This window comes from Crotalus tigris, unplaced genomic scaffold (genome assembly GCF_016545835.1).
Source record: "Crotalus tigris isolate CLP2741 ecotype Arizona unplaced genomic scaffold, ASM1654583v1 scf7180000017571.3126492, whole genome shotgun sequence".
NCBI lineage: Eukaryota > Metazoa > Chordata > Lepidosauria > Squamata > Viperidae > Crotalus > Crotalus tigris.
Genome location: NW_024096482.1, coordinates 2,295,680 through 2,315,293, shown reverse-complemented (window position 1 = coordinate 2,315,293; position 19,614 = coordinate 2,295,680). Strand labels below are relative to the sequence as shown.

The window sequence follows — 19,614 nt, the reverse complement described above, 5'->3', positions numbered from 1 at the left end:
ATAGCAACTCTTGAACTGGATGTTCTGCTGGACTTACAGATCCTGCTATTTGTCCCTCTTTCTCCAAGATTTCATAATCAATGGCCTGATGCCTCTCTTAAGAGATAAAGCTGAAGTGTTATCTAGTCCTTATCTGCCATGTTTTGAAAACCTTCTTTCCTCTCTTATAAATACCTTTATATCAATTTGAATAATTTGATAATTTTAGATTTATAATTGCCTATAATCTATGGAGTAAGTAATATGCAAGCATAAATAGTAAATTTCAGACATATGCACACATATTCACATACGTGTGTTTATATCCTAAAGCTCTGTAGAGTAGAAATATCTAATACTTAACATTAATGGCAATTAATGTTTCATTCATTCACTCACCCAATAATCTACCATCAATAAGAAATCCCTCAGCTTCTGCTGCTTGGCAGATGGAACACAATTGATAAAAGCTCTGATACAAGCTCTACCCTTTTCAATGTACAAACAATGTTGTCCCATGAACATCAGAAATAGGGCTGCATCACGGCACTACATCTGTCCTCTTGCTGATTTTGATCCCAACTGCATGGACTATTGAAATAAAACACTAATAATGCTTCTGCACTTCATTCAGCCCCAACATAGCTGATAGTCAGCTGCTGAGGTTGTATATTGGCCATTGATCTGAGACTGAATGGTATATAATGTATCTCTCTTGTAATCAATCAGGTGTGAAGTTGAGGAGGGGAGCTCTTTATCACTAATATGGATTAAATTTATCATACAGTTTTTCACATGGTGTGTCTCATATTTCTTTGAAAAAGGATTGAATACAGATGGCAAAGTGAGTAGAGTCATTTCAATGCATAAGTGAGACCATGGTTCTTTAATGTCTTTCAAGATTTGGAGTTTGTTTGCTTTTTAATTCCATTTTAGTATTTTACCCAGTTTCAGCATTTTCTGTCTTAATTTAGTGGGAATGATGTTACTTATTTGCAGCAATCATGCCATTAAAATTCAGCATTATGGTCAGACAGGATCTGGGGAGAAGCAAAAACATTTTGCAAATAAGTAATATTTGAATAAGTAATATTACAATTTGAATTCACAGTTACCTTCAAACCCAATGGGTTGACTAGTAAAATTGAGTAACCTTGAAAATCTGATTAATAAAATCTGATTAAGCATTCCATAATCACTGTAGCAGCTAAATTATATAGCAATTGGTAGGTGAAGCTGTGGAGTTTGGAATGGTTGAGTCCCATTATGAGATCAAGTCTGCCACATGTTTAAAGAGATACCACTCTGTTTCGGAAATGCAAGGAATGTGTGAGACACTTATTCCTACGGGAGACTAGCTGAATGCATAAACAAGGCAGATTAAAGGAGGTAACAAAGCTGCAGATGAATTTAATATGAGGTGTCCATGCTAAAATGTATAAATGTGTTAATCTGCCAACTGTTCCATGTTGCATCCATATTCATACAGTAATTGCATGAATTTTGCTGGGAAAAACTAAAGAGTATATTGTGCTTTTAGATACATTTTTATACGTTCTACAATCATCTGTAACTTCAAAAAAAATCACAGCATGGTATTTAAAGATACTTACGTGAATATTGAAATAGGTAGCATGAAATATACCAACATGAAAGCTCCTAGCGTTACAAAATATTGTGCAGCTATTCCATCTGGACTTTTTTCTGATGATAACAACAGAGACAGAGGAAGCAGTGTTAAAAAAAATAGGATTAAAAATGAAAAATAAATTCCTTGATGACAAAATCCCAAGAAACTTGTGTCATTGTACACATTAAAATCCAGTCACAATAAGATCCTTGGCCCAAGCCAATTGACTCAATAACCAAAGCCAGAATAAAAAAAAAATATTATAGATTGCAGACTTTATTGTATACAGTAGGTCTGTGCAGACTGACTGAGGTTTATCTGAATGACAGTACTTTTTTTGTTGAGGGGAATAGAAAATGCAATTCTCTTCAAGGTGCTTTGTGTTATTGAATCCCCACCAATCAGTTAGTCAGACTAAATGGAGATTGGTGTAGAGAGAGAGAAAGAGCGCCTGGCCAAAGTCATCCGGTCAGCTTCCATGCCTGAGCCTGAATTCCAGTATAAAATGGTCTTCTCTCTAGTCCTAGTCTAACATGATAATCATAAACTCCTACATTTTACACCAGTATCTATTATTTTTATTCAATGTTTTGTACATAACATGTTTTATAATATTTCATTTAGGGGGGATGTGCATAATGATTTTTAAAGAAACCTATTTTATTTTATGCATATTGCAAATTATGTTATTTTAATACATTTTGTGCACAGTATTTTTGTCATACTTTTGAGTATTGTGTTCATATATAATTTAAAGTAAATAGAATCTAATCCCTTGGATGTAGATATTATTAAAAAAAAACATGAGTTAGCCCTTAGTGCAGAAAACACTGTGTTGTTCTTTACTGTAGAATTTCTAACCTTAAAATCCCTGTTACAAAGCAACATTACCTCTATAAACCTCATGATGACATAAGCTAGCATAAACTTTTCTTTTCCAGTTTGGTGGCCTTCAGGTGTTTTTCAACATAAGTCCCAGCAGTTCTAAGGATGCAACTGGAAGGCCCCAGGTTCAGGAACTTTGATCTACACAACTTGTATAGAAGAAATGGAGAAATATTTTGCTTTGAAATAGTCAGTTCAAAGTTGAACATTGTACATATAGAGTTATATATCAATGAGCAGACTTTGGTGCATGGTCCCTCACAATACTCAAAATCAACTGCAAAGGATCAGTGGGACTATCCATTACTGATGTTATTATTATTAATAGTACAATTCATTAAAAGAGTATTTCTTAAATTATTTTTATATAATAAATGTTTGGGTTGGATAAACAATCTAAAACTTCACCAATACGGTCAATAAGCTGAAGAGTTTGGGGGCTCCTACATTAAAAGGATTATTTAAGTGACTGTCAAGATTTTGTCATTATAATAAAAATATCTGCCTTAAGCATTAGCAATACTGTACCATTTTTATATTAGCTGGAATACTTTGGGCAACATTTGGCCCAATCTAAGCTGGGCCTTTCGGTCTTAGCCAGATTTATAACTGAGATGATTTGGGTAGTTTTGTTTTGCTTTCCTTAAATTAACAGAAAAATTACCCTTGTTCTGATACTGCAGTCTACCACTACCACCCTGAAAGTCCTGGATTAACGTGAAGTGAGTTTGAGATTGCTTACTCATCTCCAAAGCAAACTGAAACAAGTTATATACAAAACCTAGCCTTAAAAAGAATTGTTTATGTTTAAAACTAGATTTTGTGCTCCTATTTTTTGATCTTCACTTCTGCTTGATCCTTGATGCTGTAGATACGCCAAGTATCTTGAGATCAGGGAACAAGAAGTAAAAAAAAGGCAAGTGTTGTTTAAGTGTTGTTTTTACTTATTTTATATGACTAATGTTCACACTAATGTTCCTGGGAAATCTATACCTTTTATTTTGGAAAGCTCTGCCTGAAAAGATTTCAGCTCCCAAGAGACTGATATGTAGATGAGACATTAAGGAAGATTATAATACCCTGTTATTACCTCCCCACATGCTACTAACCAGCACAATAGCCTAAGAATAGTCTTCATTCACCAATTTGGATTGCTATTGAATTCATCCTCTTGTTCCAGGTCTTCACACTGAAAAGCCATCACTGGAGAACCTTGTGAGCATTCAAGGAGAAGGAAATCTGGTGTTAATTGTGATGGAAGATTTTGAATCCAGTGAACTGACAGACAAATCACAATGAAGTTAGGATCCAAATCAGAGAGTTTATTCTCTCCTGCTTCTTTTTAGAAAGTTTAACAAGAAAAGATTATATCCAAGCCAAAGAATACTGTACTAGAAAGCAGAAAATAAAAGCTGCCAATTTTAACACAAGTATTTCTAAATATATAGTAACAAATCATTTAACAGACTAGGAAAGATGAATATTTAATTTAGGAGCAATACATTTCTATATTGCTTCCTTTTCATATTAAATATAATATGCCATTAATTATTAGTAAACAATGTGGCTTTTGTTGATGAAATTGTGAAGTTAATTAACCTTGTTTGTCTTATATGTCATATTTTCAGTAGTAGGAAATCCAATTTAGAATCAAATAAACTCCACCCAGAGTTACCTTGAGGTAAGATGGGTGGCCAATACATGTTACAAATATTTTATAAATATAAATAAATACATAAATAAAATCTAAATAAACATAAAGAAGAAGATTGTCATGCAATTTCTCCCATGATTTATTACTAGTGCCCTTGAGGTAGTGAAGATTATTTTTTTAAAAAACTCAATATTCTATATATACATATAATCATTCTGTTTTATTAAGAACACCATTTTCCATTAAATGATCTTCATTAAAAACATGTCTAAAGCCCAGTAAGGTCAAGATTTTAGCAAGGAGTCAATAAGCTGATAATAATGAAGATCAGAGTTACTAATATAGTAAGAAAATAATAGCTTGGTTGCAGACCCTTAGAAAGAGAGCTGTCTGGCCTCAGGTCAGTCATGTTCTCTCAGCCCTAGGAAGGAGACAATGGCAAACCACTTGTGAAAAACCTTGCCAAAAAAAACTGCAGGGACTTCTCCAGGCAATTTCTGAGAATCAGACATGAATGAATGGAAGAAAAATAATGCTAGTCTAGATTATGACAAAATATTAATGGCAGACTTACACTGATTGGCTTTACATATCCAAATGTGTTTAACCATAAGTACCACTGAGAAGAGAGCTAATTTGGTGTAGTTGTTAAGGCATCAGATTAGAAACTGGGAGACCATGAGTTCTAATCTTCCTTCAGGCACAAATTCAATTGGGTGACCTTGGGCCAGTCACACCCTCTCAGTTCCAGGAAGAAGACTGAAAGGTTCTGGAACAAAGGGAAATTGTTTAGTCTAACTGTTGCTTTCTTGCATTTTATAATCGGCTTTTGCACCAAGGAAATCTCATGCAGGCATGAGAACCATATACATGGATGGGATGTACTGAAGGAGGGAATAAGGGAGTGTACAGGAATGAATGATGTCTTCCTTATGATGTAATGGCTCTGTTGTCTGATTAACAAAGTTTATAAAGCAATGCTACTAAGGTGTGGCACTTCTGGATGTAACTCTGCCAGCGTTCCAGATTGTTGGCCACCCAGCTGCTTAATTTGATCAAATAAAGTGCTGCTTGATCAAGAAGTCTCCACTTGGGTTATACGATTAGATTGATATAATATCTCAAGTTCACATAAGGGACTGGGACCTTACAAGACAATGGTAAACCACTTCTGAAAAACCTTCCCAAGAAAACTACAGGCAGTACTGGCAGTTGCCAGCAGTCAACATTAGACACAAAAATAAATAAGTTCTTTAGATTAACTTACTCTAGGTCATGATACAGTAGCTGGGACTATGGATTTTACAGACCTGACTTATTGGAGAACACCAGTTGAAAAAATGCATATATAAGCTATATAAAGTTCCAGGAAAGTGCCTTGGCGTCTTCAATATTTATTAAATTTTACTTATTGTTTTTGTAGCCTTTTAATACTCTGATTCACAATTGGCCTGTTAGATATGGCTCCATCATAGATGACAATAAATAGCTTGCCAGAATCTGATTCACTCTCATAGGATTTTTGCATTGTCACCAATCCTGTATGTTTTCGCACAAATCATATTTTTCAAGGAAGGAAAGAAAGAAAGAAAGAAAGAAAGAAAGAAAGAAAGAAAGAAAGAAAGAAAGAAAGAAAGAAAGAAAGAAAGGAAGGAAGGACGGACATTGAAAGCACTGTTATCCAGTCAGACAGGTGCTGTCAGATTTACAAATAAAGATAAACTGCATGTACCATTTGTTTCAGCTGTTGAATTGATGGTTGCATGCACATCCCACAACAGGTGTTTTCCAAGTTCAGTGCCCTCTCAGCCTGGCAACGCTACACTGGAGTCGGATGCCGGTCTAAATCTAGCCCTGTTCATCTGTAAAAAGGAACCTTGTTTGTACAAGGGCAGACCTTCCAAGAAAGTCGGTAATTTATTTTCTATTACACTTAGAATGTCACTTTCCCCCCTAAATTCCCCTATTTTTCTATAATTCTTTCTCTATAAGCTGAGGAAAATATGGAAACTGGAGTTAATGTTAATTAAACTTTAAAAAAAATTACTCTTAATTTTGAAAACAAACTCAGCCCATATCCTGTTTTAAATTGAGGCCCTGTAGCTCTGTGTGTAATGAACCCAAAGTAAATCTGACATTTATGCATTACGTTTGCTTTGTTTTGTTTGGTTGTACAATATTGTTTTGTTATCTTGTAAATCCAAATGTTTTCGTGAATTCATTTTGAATACTCAGCCTGCCAAATAAGTCAAAACTATGCATGTTTAATCAGAAATGCAGAATTTATGGCCTGATATCTATCATTATTCTTTATTTCTGCCTTTACTATTATAATCTTAATTCTAGTCCTAGCCTCCGTTATTCTCCAGATCAGGAAAACAAGCTAACGTGCCACTGCCACCTAAATTTATTATTCTCCAAAAGAAATGAATTGAAGTTCAGACTTCTAACAAATTCCATTGACAATGTAGTCCCCTTAATATTCTCAGCAATTATAGACAAATCAAATGTTGTTCTTAGGTACTAGGAAAAATTGAAAGGATGAGTGGAACCATTGCCACATATACAAGGGAATCCACAAAGGGTATATTGTCCAGAGTCTCCTAACCTAAGCCAGCTCAGACCAAGGTACATAAGAACTGTAAATAAAAACAATGTATCTGACAGAAATACTGATATTAAATACTTTCATTATGGCAAAGTTAAGGTGAGCACTTTCATACAACAGTCCATTTTTTATGTAAACAAATTTAATATTTGTTCTTAAGAGACTCTCTTTTTTAATAAATTAATTTCCATCACATAGGGAGCTTTTAGAATTTAAAATTTCATAGTGCAAATCGATGAAAAACATATCTACTTATATCAAGACCTACCTAAGTAAAAATTGTTTTGCATGTAAATAGAAAGATGTCATGTTAGGAACTAGTTTGATATCCTTTGATAGGGAGTTCTCCAGGCTGAATATCGTATCTAAGAAGACTCCCATGTTTTCACACAATGAACATTTGACAGCAAAGCAAAGCATCTTACACATATCTAAAAGGTCAGAAAAAATGGGGTTAGAACATGCAGTATTCTAGGCTCCATGCTCCTAAGCGATATCTGGCATTAGAAATTATAACTAGCATTTTCAATTATGCATGGGAATATGGCTGATTGCCACTCAAATATTTGAATGTATTTTCATCTAGATTGGTGAAGAATTTTTAATTTCATTAAAGTTGAAAATATAAAGAAGCAAAGGATGTGTACAATAATATTTAATTCATCTGCATATTAATGAAGGTAACTTCATGGGTAATTTAAATTACTGTATTAACTAAGTGGCATTTATGCAATACTAAAGTGATGAATTCAATAAAAAGAGCAGCATAATTATTTTGTTTTAAGGATTTTTTTTATAAATTTTGTAAACTAATGGGAATCGATGGGAAGATTACAATAATCTTCGATGTAGTCAGTCTTATTTAAATCTGATTTTCTGATTTGTTACAGAGGTGGTGATCTGTATTTAATGTTTATTTAACTTCTTTTGAAATGTTAATGGGAAGGGAAAAATAATTTGCAATGTAAAGAATATAGGACAGCTATGATAGGAATATGTTTATAAAAAATAATGCATACATGAAAGACACTTTTAAACATAATTAGTATTTCATAACTTCCCCAAAGTTCCATTGATAAAATTTGGAATAGTAATACTAAAAAATAACATTAACACTCTTTAACAAGAATGAACAGAACTTGTTTTATTTTTTTTAACAATCTTTTTTATTAATTTTTTTTCCATCAACATATGTTAATTTTTCCAATCAACAAGTTGTCTGGAATTTGCTAAGCTAATACATGTTCAATTCCTAATCCTTCACTCTATTCTCTAACCAAGAATAAAATAAATTCCAAATTTTATATTAGTCCGTATCTTCTTTGTCTTTCAGCCTCATAGTTAGTCTGTCCATCTCTGCACATTCCAATATTTTCGTGATTATTTCTTCTTCTGATGGCAATCCTTCATTCTTACAGTATTGTGCAAAAATTATTCTCACTGCTGTAGTAATATGTAGAATTAAATATAATTTCTGCTTATCAGTCTTTTCAGACATAATGCCTACTAAAAAAGTAGAACTTGTATTAACTGGAAGGATCATATTAGGCAAATTACTGATGAGCGGACAGAGGAAACCTTGATAAATGGATAATGAAAAATGTGCATTTCTAATTTTATTAAAAGGTGACGTGTTGTGATCTCAATGGTACTGTAATAGGAATTCTTATGTTGCAAATTAAAATGATGGAAATAAATAAGATAAACATAAAATAAGGTAAAGAAATACTGTCTAGGAATGCATAGATTTTACAAAACATAATTTGCAGAAGGTGTTTTCAAGTATGGTAGCTCTCAAAAACAAGAATTTGGTTGTATGGGATAGAGAATTAATGTCACTTTTGCTTTGCCAATGCTTCCTGTTGGGTTAAGAAGTCTTTTCTTCTCTACGACAGAATCCTGCAGCTGAATGCTTGATAATGTCAAAGGGCTATTAATATGCTAAGCCTTTTATTAGCATGGGATACCACCATCCTGTTCTCTCCAATTTTATAGTTTGGCTCCCTGATTTATAATTTGACTTAAAGAAATGTAAGCTTGTATAATTTAAGCTGATATAATTTAAAGTCTAATATATATTAATAAAAATAGAATCAATTTTTGACAAGTTTATCAGAATACTTTTCTGTAGTCAGGTATAAATTCCACTTCACTGGGAAAAAGAAGAATCACATGATTATTAATTAATCCTGAAGTTTGAATCTCTACTTAGGTACTGTAAAATAAAATAAATAAAATCACATTTATATATTGTTGTTTTGGTAATGCATTTATAATATTTATTATATTATCCCACATTTCATTTTATTACATGGCCTGAATGATAATCAAAATTTGGACAATTGGAATTCCTAATTAAGAAGAACACAGGTTGATCTACTTAATTTCTAGGGTTGGAAGCAAATAATGTATTTCACTAGACAATGCCAAAACAGACGATCCAATGGATTTGCTTGGGTTTATTGTGTAGGACAGGACAACAGCACAGAGCTGCAATCATATACTTGTGTCCAAAAGTCAATTCTCCTGAATAGGCCTCTCAGGAAACTGAACATTATCCAAGAACCTTAAGATGTTATTCAGTTATGGCCAGCAAAAATGACTGCCCACCCACCTTGTTTCAAGTTTAGGAGATCACAAGAAAAGATAGCTCCATTGGCAAATAAGCTCCAATGAATTCAATATGTCTCACTTTTCAATAGAAAGTATACATTGTTAGGGGTGTTAAAGGCTGGAATATGAGATGTGAGATATGGCACATTTTCCATTTTAATTTACATCCCTTACTTTCATGATTAACATATGTTACCTAATTGCCTGATAAAAATAAATAAATATAAAATAAAACTGGAGAACACCATATTTATTCAAAAATAGATAGAAAGAAAAACTTTACCAGTACAATATTCTCAAGAAATTTAAGAAATATCCTCACATTTTAAAAAAATAAATAATTGAAAAATAAACTGTCTTCTTTTTAAGTAACTACAATAAGGCACATAAAGAAATGCAGTGTACTGAAACTGCAACAGATCAAAACTGCTACTGCAACATTAACAACAATAATATTTTCAAAGGTCCTGGTAGATCTTGTAGTTTTGGAAATTATGACCAACATTTCTATTACTAAACAAGACAGCATTACATGAATTGCATCCCATTTAACAACCTTTTTGCCACAATTGTTAAGTGAATCATTGCAGTTGTTAAGTGAATCTGGCTTTCCCCCCTGACTTTGTTTGTCGGCAGGTTATAAATGGTGATCACGTGACCCTGGGACACTGCAACTGTCATAAATAAACGCCAGTTGTCAAGCGCCCAAATTTTGATCACATGACCATGGGGATGCTGCAACAGTTGTAAAGTGTAAAACCCAGTCGTGTCACTTTTTTCAGTGCCGGTGTAACTTCAAATGAATAGTTGTAAGGTGAGGAATACCTGTACCAAATAAATACCTGTACCAAAAATAAAAAATATCACAGTATGTGGTTCTTGGTAGATAATTATGGAATGCATCTGAGATTTAAAATGTGGTATTTACCACATAATAAAGAGTATAGTAGAAAATATGAGTGGATATTTCTGTTAGTATGAAACCATAAAAATCCAGTCAAGCACCATATAAAACAATGTCAACATTAGCATTTAACAAATATATTTACCAATTTCAATACAGTACAGAATTTTATTTCATCAGTGTGTATGTGTGTATGTGTGCGTGTAAAACTGAAAATGCATGTAACTGTTCTTATCGTTTGCAAACAAAAGCAGTCCTTTAAATCAGGGGTTCCTAAACTTTTTGCCATCACAGCTCTCTTTTGTGTAATCTTAACATATACAACTCCCCTAAAAATCCCAACTCTAAAATGAACACAAGTGAAGAATGGAAACAATGCAATGAAACTTCAAGAAAGGTGAATTTATTGTAACAATGTAACTAAAGGGTTTTTCACATCTCCCCTGATGGCGTCTAAGGGTGGTACACCTCATAGTTTGGGAAAACCTGCTCTAAGTGGTTATTCCATCCAGCAGGGAAAAATATGGCATAGCAACACTGCAGTGCTGGCAACACCTGACAGGTATAGACTTCATTTTGCATGGAGAAAAGCAGATACAGAAGACAAATTGAAAGAATCAACCTCTTCCCGGGCCAGCTTACAATTTCAAGTTTTTACAATTATTTTGCGATGATGATGATGATACAAGAATAAGTGGAACTGTCCATTAACCGGGAGGAGGGGGGAAGAGCAGAAGAAGGGACTTGAAAGAAATATGTAAGAAGAATATTAGCAATAATGAATCTTCTCTCAAGATTTATCAGGGGTTTTTGAGGTTTGTTAATATGCAAAACAGATTAAGCAAACAATAAAAGGAACTGAATTCATGAAAATATCACAACTATACAGTCTATCTTCCCATGATTCATGTAACCTAAATTCAGTTATTTTCTGGGTTTTCATAACAGACAATTTTTTCTGGGTAAAACAACAAAACTTTTAACATGATTAATACTAATCAAATGTGGCATTTTGTCTGAATACAGTCTAGTTGCCCCTCAGATTCATTGGGCAATTTAGGACAAGTCACTACTTCCCGCTCCAATATACAAAATAGAGCTGTAGTGAAAGTAAAGTGTACATTACCTTGAGTTTCCAAAAATAAAACATTGCATTAATTAATTATCCTCAAAGTTCACTGAAGAATCCAGTAAGAGCCAGATTTCACTAATTGCTGATAAGATCTACTGGGCCTTGAGAGAGGTGAGAATGTTATTTGAACATCTGACAGCAACATGCTGAACTATGGATTGCGTAGGAAGATCACTAATGGTAACTAAGAAACAATTTCATGTAATTTAGAAATAAGAAATAATTTTAGGATACTTTACGCTACATGATTTAATCCAAAACCAAAGGATAGGAACTGGATTTTCGTACTCATTTATGAAAGTATATCCTAACCTAGCTAAAGTTTCACTTACAATTAAAAATAACCTCTCTCAATGTGTTTTTCAAGACCTTCAAGGTATTTAGACTTTGTATAATAGCAAATCAGCAGTAACTGCTTTTTCTCACATACTTTTTGCCTGCTATTGCTTCATTTTTAAAATCATGTATTCATTTGAAATTTGTCTAGAGAATTCTTCAATTAAAATAATTAATAGATGATTCACAATAGACTATTAAATAGCAACAAACATTTATCTGCTCTGTCTACTTGTCTATTTCCTTGTCCATTTTTTTTTAAGCTGGATTGTTTTGAAAAACAAGGATTAGAAAGGGATTTGGGGACATCACAAATACTAACCAATCAGCACTATCCACAGCTGGCTTTTATTGCAAATTTGTAAGGCTTCTTTTCAGAGCTCAAGCCAGGAAGTGAAAGGTAATGCAAGTTTCCAGCTCAAGCCTTAGTGCTCTGAAAATGTTTACATAAGCCTTCACCTTTAGTGAGAATAGGAAATAGTGCCAAACTTAGAGACACCACATTCACACATGGGCATCTCAGGTAACACAGCAAAGAAAGATCTTTGGCTCAACAGCTGTGCTGATGGCCTGTTGACAACCCTTGAGAGGGGGGGAGGGGGAAGGAACAGACTGTTGAAAATATCAGACATTCTAAAGATGGATCAGCAAGAGAGTCTATTTAGCATTGAGCTCTAGTAGACAAGGCACCCGTCAAATGTACAATATGTTGGGGCTTTGCTAAAACAGTTTCAAAAGTCTCTGTTTCTTCCTACCACCAGACTTCAAAAAGAACAACAAAGAGAGATTTTCTTCTCAGCAAAGAACGATTAGCATTTAACATTATTATCTACCAAGTTATGTCTGATTTACGCTGCTTGAGGCACAAGAGCCATTATGAGTAGCTTCTCTTTTATTGTTCACAGGGCTCAACTCTGATTTAGGCACGCCCAAGATATTAAAAAAACAAGATCTGAAAAAAGAATTAGAGCATATGGTTCTAAAAATTCAAAGACAAAAATCTGTTCTACCTCATTTTCTTCAGGGAAAACATAACCGAATATACCCCCACAGAAGAAGCTATAAGAAAGAGGGGGCTTGTTTGTGCAGTGAATGGAAAAGAAAAGAAAAAAAGAGAAGAAAAGAAAATCCGTGCCTTACGTCAAACAATGAGAACAGTCTCTAAATACCGTCAACCACTAAACAAGCCTGAAATAAATTTAACTTTGAAAAAACTAATGGCCTACCATTTACTCGTCCTGCTGGTTTGAAGTGGAAAAAAAGTGTCTCTTTGTGCCTGTTAGGTCAGCAATATTAGTTTATAAAAGAATTTTAGCTGTCTTCCTAAACTTTATAAAAAGTGACAGACATAAACATAGAAACATAACTGGGAGTGGGGAGGAATCTTTAGAATTGTTTTATAAAATAGTAGATGTTAACAAACTTATTTTTTGAAGAGTACATAAGTGCAAGGAACAAAGAAATGCAATTTTAAAATGTCTTTAAACACTGAAATTTCTTTTCTTTCTTCACCTTTTGTTTTTAAGTGATAAACTGCAGCCTATGAATGTTGTATCAAGAAGAAAAATAGTGACCAGCTGGTCTTTTGCACTTGCCAATTGCTTATATCAAAAAACTTCATATAAATGATTGGAGTTATAAGCAGAACCAAATACAGATAGTTGCTGCTAAAAGCATTTATGCTATAGCAGCAGCTGCTCCAATCCATAATGCGTTATAATTTTGTTTTCTGATGTTCAACATTTTCCTATCTAAATTGCAAATTACTGGTTGCTGCTGAAAAATATATGGAAAGGCTCTGAATGCAATGTTGTTTAGTTACTGAGGACAAGGAGAGAGAAGAACTTAGAACTTGCATTTGTGGTTATCAATTGACCTATAGAGGTAATCCTCAACTACAACCATTTATTTAGTGACTATTCAAAGTTACAATGGCCTTCAAAAAAGTGACATCCAACCAATTGTGCCAGCGTCCCCACCATCAATGTGATCAAAATTTGGACATTTGCAACTGGCATGCATTTACAATCATTGTAATGTGTCAGGGTCATGTGATCACCATTTGCAACTTTCCCAGCTGGCTTGCAACAAAGATTTGCTTAATGATTGCATGATTCACTTAACAACTATAGTGATTTCCTCAACAACCGTGGCAAAAAAGTTAGACGTGACTAACAACTGCCTGACTTAGAAATGAAAATTCTAGTATCAGTTGTGGTCATAAGTTAAGATCTTCCTGTATAGGATCTATCAAAAAATGGAAGAACCTTCAGGAATTTCTATATTAAATCTTGGAGAACTACTCTTGGTTGGAATAAAAGAAGCTGGGCTAGAAGGACCTCCAACCATCACCAGAAAATAGAGTTTTCTGAAACAATGCAAAATATATCTGCTAAATGCTATTCCACTATTGTTTAATGAAAAGTGGTGAGTTTAGCACCACTGATGTACAAATCACTTATTTGTTTTTTGTCAATAATACTCATAAGATTTAATATTGTTGGAGCTGTGAACAATCATAATAGTTACTATGATTCATTGAAGGTGTTCCAGCTATTTCTAACTTTACACGAGGGAATCCATATTGTTGTTATCTTCAGAAGAATCTCCATTCCCCTGTTTCATTTACACCCTTTTCCAGATTACTGCCTGTTAAAGTGGACTTTTACAAAGCATTGGGAACAGGCTGCTACTCAAAACAATCTTCTCTGACTTATTTGGACAGAAAGGGTATGATTGAAAGGTTTATAGGTATGTGGCTTCAAAATGATCCACATTAAAATGAATTGTATTTTATATATTTTCTTTTAATTTATTTGGCAGGGGGAAAAGGAGGAATTTTCTCATAGGACTATGCCATATGCTTGGTTGCATATGAAATGGACAATTTAGCAGAAGTTGCCTGTTTTTAATTTTTCCTTCCCTCCATGGGCTGTGATATTTTATGGAAGACTCATACAAAAGGGACCATGTGTGTGGGGGTGTGTGTGTGTGTGAAATTAGAACCAGATAGTTCTGACTTCATGGTGAATTTCATGTGCAGTCCAGCAAGCTTAACAAATCTCCCACTCCATCCCATTCTCATCCACTCTTTGACTATTGCTTGGGGAGTGTATAAAATCATAAATAAAATGTCAGATGTCTACCCTCGTTTATTTTGAATTATGAAAATTGTTGGAGTATAAAAATAAGATCTGTTGTTACCTAACAGAATTGCAAAGTAAGAGTTATTTTACTCAAATCCTTAAGGTCAGGAAAAACATGCATGTGGAACTTTGCATGTGGAAATAACTAAGTGATAAAACTATGTGATTACATATATAACAACAGAATACACACAGACACACACACACAGAGAAAGAGACACAAACATACACACAGAGAGAGAAATCTGTCTTTCTAGCATTTTCCCACAAGTGCGGGTCTGCTTTTTTTGGGGGGGGGATCAACCATATGTTGATCCATTGGTTACAGCAGGAACTAACCAACTGGCTTGTTGCCTGATCCTGACTTCATGTGCTAATGGAGAGTGACTGAAGTCACCCAATTGGCTTTCATGTCGAAGGCAAAACTAGAAGTCACAGACTCCTGGTTTCTAGCTCTTGCTTTGTTGTTGTATAAGTATACATATGTTGTGGGTGTTTATCTATTTACATCTATATATTTGTTTTTTGTTTGTTTCTCTCTCTTTCTCTTTTGTTCTATCTATCTATCATCTATCTGTCTGTCTGTCTGTCTGTCTGTCTCTCTCTCTCTCTCTATCTATCTATCTATCTATCTATCTATCTATCACCTTCCATCCATCCTTCCTAAAGCTGTTTAATGGGGAACACCTCCAGTTAATCATATTGAGACTTACTCTAAAAAATAAATGTAGCCAGTACATATGCACAATAGTAATCATATTGTATAGAAAATACTGGGGAAAATATTTACAGAATTCAGTTGAGACTAACTTCCGTTAAACATGCAGCAAACTAGTCCAACGCTATTTAAATAAAGTTCTCACCAAATCTTTCAAGACTAAACATTTCATTATTGCATAACTTTCATCAATCAGCCTATGAAATATAGTGAATTACTGTAAACATGCCAGGGACAGTAGCCAACTTTTTCTCTCACATCTTGCGCAACAGTATGATCTGTAGCAACATATACTCCAAAAAGCTTCCTAAAAGTATAGCAGTTTGATAGCAGAACCAAATATCCAGAGACGTAGTTGGGGCCCCTTCACTGGATGTATTCAGCAGTGAACTCCCTTTTGCTGGCTAAGAACATACAAATAACCCTGCTGAATCAGCCCAGGAGTCATCTTAATTCAATAGTTTGTTTGTTACAATATTTAAACTAGAGGTCTATGGCTATTCACAAACTGGAGAGATGTCTTATCCTGTTGCTCTTCACTGCAATTGATGTCGGGAGGCATGTACTGTCCTGACCAAGAGATAACCCTAAGTCTTGAAGATCAAAGGTTCTTGATGGACCTATCTTCCACAAACAGCTATGAGTAGCTTTTCAAGGCAACCAGGTAAATGTCAATCTCCAGACCTTGTTATGAATTCCACAGGTTAATATTTTTTGACTGCTTTAGATCTCCTTCCAGTCAGATATATTCAATTACTCAGTGAATCTACTATTTTAAGAAAAGGAGGCACCCTTTATTCTATTCATTTTCCGCAGGACTGGCGGTTTTTCCAACTGTATTATATCTTTATTTAAATATGGCAGCTAAACTTTATCCGATATTCGAGATGGAGACATATAAGGACATCACTAAGTTGGCAATGATATTTTCTACTTTACTATCCATTCCATAGCAGTTGCTGCACAAAGTTTTTATTTTCATTGAAAAATCCACTGTAAACTCAAGATCTTCTTCTTATTAATTACTAGCAATTCAGAGCCCCATCAGTGTATAGATGAAGTTTGGATTTCTTTCCCTTAATGTGCTTCACTTATTTAACTTGAACTACTTTTACCAGTTGTCTATTTACCTAAGTTAAAGAAATCGCTCTTAATTTTCACTATCTTAACTAGTTTGATATTATCAACAAACTTACTTATTATCTGTAATCAAGAAAATTTCTAAACAAACTGAAAAGCCTTAGTCCCAACAGAGATCCTTGGGGGATGTCACTCCTCACTTTTTTCCATTGAGAAAGTTGCATTTGTGTTTTATTTTTTAACCAGTTAACAATCCATAAATATCTTATTATATCTAAGTCAATGCTAAATTAGAACAAGCTACCATAGGTTTTTAGAAAATCCATGTACACAATACTAATAGTATTATCTTCACCAAATGCCTGCTGACACTCTCAAAAGCCCTCAGAAGGTTGGCAAATCCCCAGTAGAATTCATGCTGATTTTCCTTCAGTAGTTTCTCGGTTATTTTTGCTTTTGATTACTGCTTTTATCAATTTGCTCAGGAATTATATCAAGGTCATTGGCCTATATTTTCCCAGATCTTGTTTCTCTTTTAAAAAAAATAAATCACTTTTGTACAGCTATCTGTTGAAGGTGCTTTAATTTGGATACTTACACAGAGCAGGTTTGATTTGAGGGATAAAATGGTCTCTTCTATGATTCTGGCACTGCTAAAACTGTTATGAACTGGGAGTGCACTGGGAGTTCAGAAGTGGTCCCAAGAGCAGTATTAGATATATTCCTTTTATTACCTGTATTGTCTCTCCAAGCAGCATGGGCATCTGGAATAGGAAAGCAAAGGGGCAAATGATATAATATATCAGTGGTTCTCAACCTTTTTAATGCCGTGACCCCCCAACCGGTCGTAAGTCAAGGACTACCCAACCGGTCATAAGTCAAGGACTTTCCCTGCCCAGGAGCGTCGCGCATGCGTGGTGCCACCCCCTGCGCCTGCTGAGGCGTAGCTGGCAAGTGGCAGAGATGGCGCAGGCCAACCACTGGCTGGGCCACCAGCTGGCCCAGCCCAAGGGAAGTAAAGCACCCGCCGGGCCCCACGCACGCCAGCAACCCTCCCTGCGCCTGCCGGCCTCCCACCTCCCACCCCTGGCCCTCTTTTACTTACATTTTTAGCAGTTGCTCAGCAGAGAGGGGTGGAAACTTCCAGACAGCTCGCCTTCGCTACAGAGAACTTGCAGCACTGTTTGCAGAATGGGACTTTTGGTGGGCTCAGCAGGGCAGAGACAGCCTGGACAATTCCTATTGGCTTTTGAAAGCCAACAGAATTAGACTCTATTCAAGAGAGTCTATTCTGTTGGCTTTCAAAAGCCAATAGAATAAAAGGGAGTAGTACAGCTAAGGAAAAGGGGGAAAAATGGCGGACTGCGTTGTTTGGCGACCCCGTGAAATGGTCGTCTGACCCCAAATGGGGTCCCGACCCACAGGTTGAGAACCACTGTAATATATGGAGTCCTGGGTGCTCCTTGAGCTTGGTTGTTTTCTTGCAGACATTTCATTACCCAACTTGGTAACATCTTCAGCACAAATATTCTCTTCTCTTGATAAAGCGTGTGTTGTAATGCAATCTCCATCCATTTTGTGTATGTGCTGCAATACTGTATGTGTAAGTTGTGAATCTTCCATCAGGATGCAAAATTTAATAAATTTTCCTGAATCTGTGATCTGTCTTTGGCATATAGGAAGGATTGGCAGCCCAATTCTGCCACTATGTGCAGAGAAGAGGATTGTGTTCACACAACACAGTAAACAAGAAGTTCCCAGCCTGAGGGCCTGACATAACTGGGAGGCAGCCTCCAAAAATATGAATTTAAAACATGCAATGTGATAGGGAAATTATTAAATGTCTGGAGACTAATTATACAATCCTAACTGGTTTAGTTTCAATCAATTCTAAATGTAAATAAACAAAACCAATTTTAGATTTTATCCTTGCTGTACTCTTTTTGGAGTGTAGTTGTGAACAATAGTCAAAGGCTACATTTTGCTATCCCCGCCAAGACAAATCTCATGCTCATTATTTACCTAACCATGGATTATCCAAAAAAGCACATCTAAAAGTTTTATTTATTTGCTGAATCAGGAAGCAGCTATAAAATACTGAGTGGTATTTAGAGCACAAAAATGTTAAGTGCTCCTCAGTTGAAGGATTACAACATGACAACTCAATTTCTTCAAGATCCCAGTCTAAAATCAACAACTCAGGTAAACCTATCTTTTCTTCTGACCCCACCATTCAGACACCACCCTGCAAAATTATTTAATGAAATATGGATGCAATTAAAATAAGTACATGCGGAAGTGCAGCACAGTCAAATCCAAACATAAGGAAACAAGGCTGAAACAGCAAATTAGGCACAAGGAAAGTCAGTTTTCCCTCTTTACATTTACATTTTTGAACCTAGTAATATGCTTCACTAGTTCGTGATAGACAGTATGCATGTTTTATGCCAAACGGTATTTTACTGATGCATTTCCTTCAAAAACAGAGGTACCTATGTATCCACCCTAGCTGCAATTCTATACCTAGCTGCCTTACATGGAAGAGGTCCCATAAAATGCAAATGTTTATTCCTCCGTAAACCGACATAACAGGAAAAAATTTCTTGCACCAAAAACACACAGAACTCCTAAAACAAACTTGCTTCTTTTCAGGGGGCTGCAAGAGTCAACTCATTCGTGGGTGTATTTAATTTCCCGACTTCTAGAACCACTTCCTAAAGTTTCGCCTTCCACCCATCGCTCAAAAGGGACTAACCTAGGTATATACCCCCAAAGTATTGTCCTCAGACATCGCCCTGGCCGCCACCATCCCGCCCTTTATTTTGCATTGGTCGTATCCACCCTCCAATCCACCTTCCTCTTCTGCTCGGCAAGCGTCGGCGACTCAGTGGCCTCGCTTCGCCTTCCTGACGAGGACGGAGGTAGTTTG

General features: G+C 35.3%; 1 long non-coding RNA gene across 4 annotated transcripts; it reads right to left on the bottom strand.

The window, feature by feature from the left end:
• Nucleotides 1–59: 59 nt before the first annotated feature.
• On the bottom strand, nucleotides 60–19,614 carry LOC120313740. 4 transcript variants are annotated; one of them, XR_005558249.1, is made up of 5 exons: nucleotides 19,441–19,614; nucleotides 3,604–6,010; nucleotides 2,501–2,643; nucleotides 1,593–1,683; nucleotides 60–1,019 (listed from the first exon to the last, which is right to left on the bottom strand). It is a non-coding gene; the product is annotated as an uncharacterized LOC120313740 (long non-coding RNA). The 4 variants fall into 4 exon arrangements; XR_005558248.1 differs by lacking the exon at nucleotides 19,441–19,614 and having other exon boundaries at nucleotides 3,604–3,706; nucleotides 4,723–7,954; XR_005558250.1 differs by lacking the exon at nucleotides 19,441–19,614 and having other exon boundaries at nucleotides 3,604–3,706; nucleotides 5,881–7,954.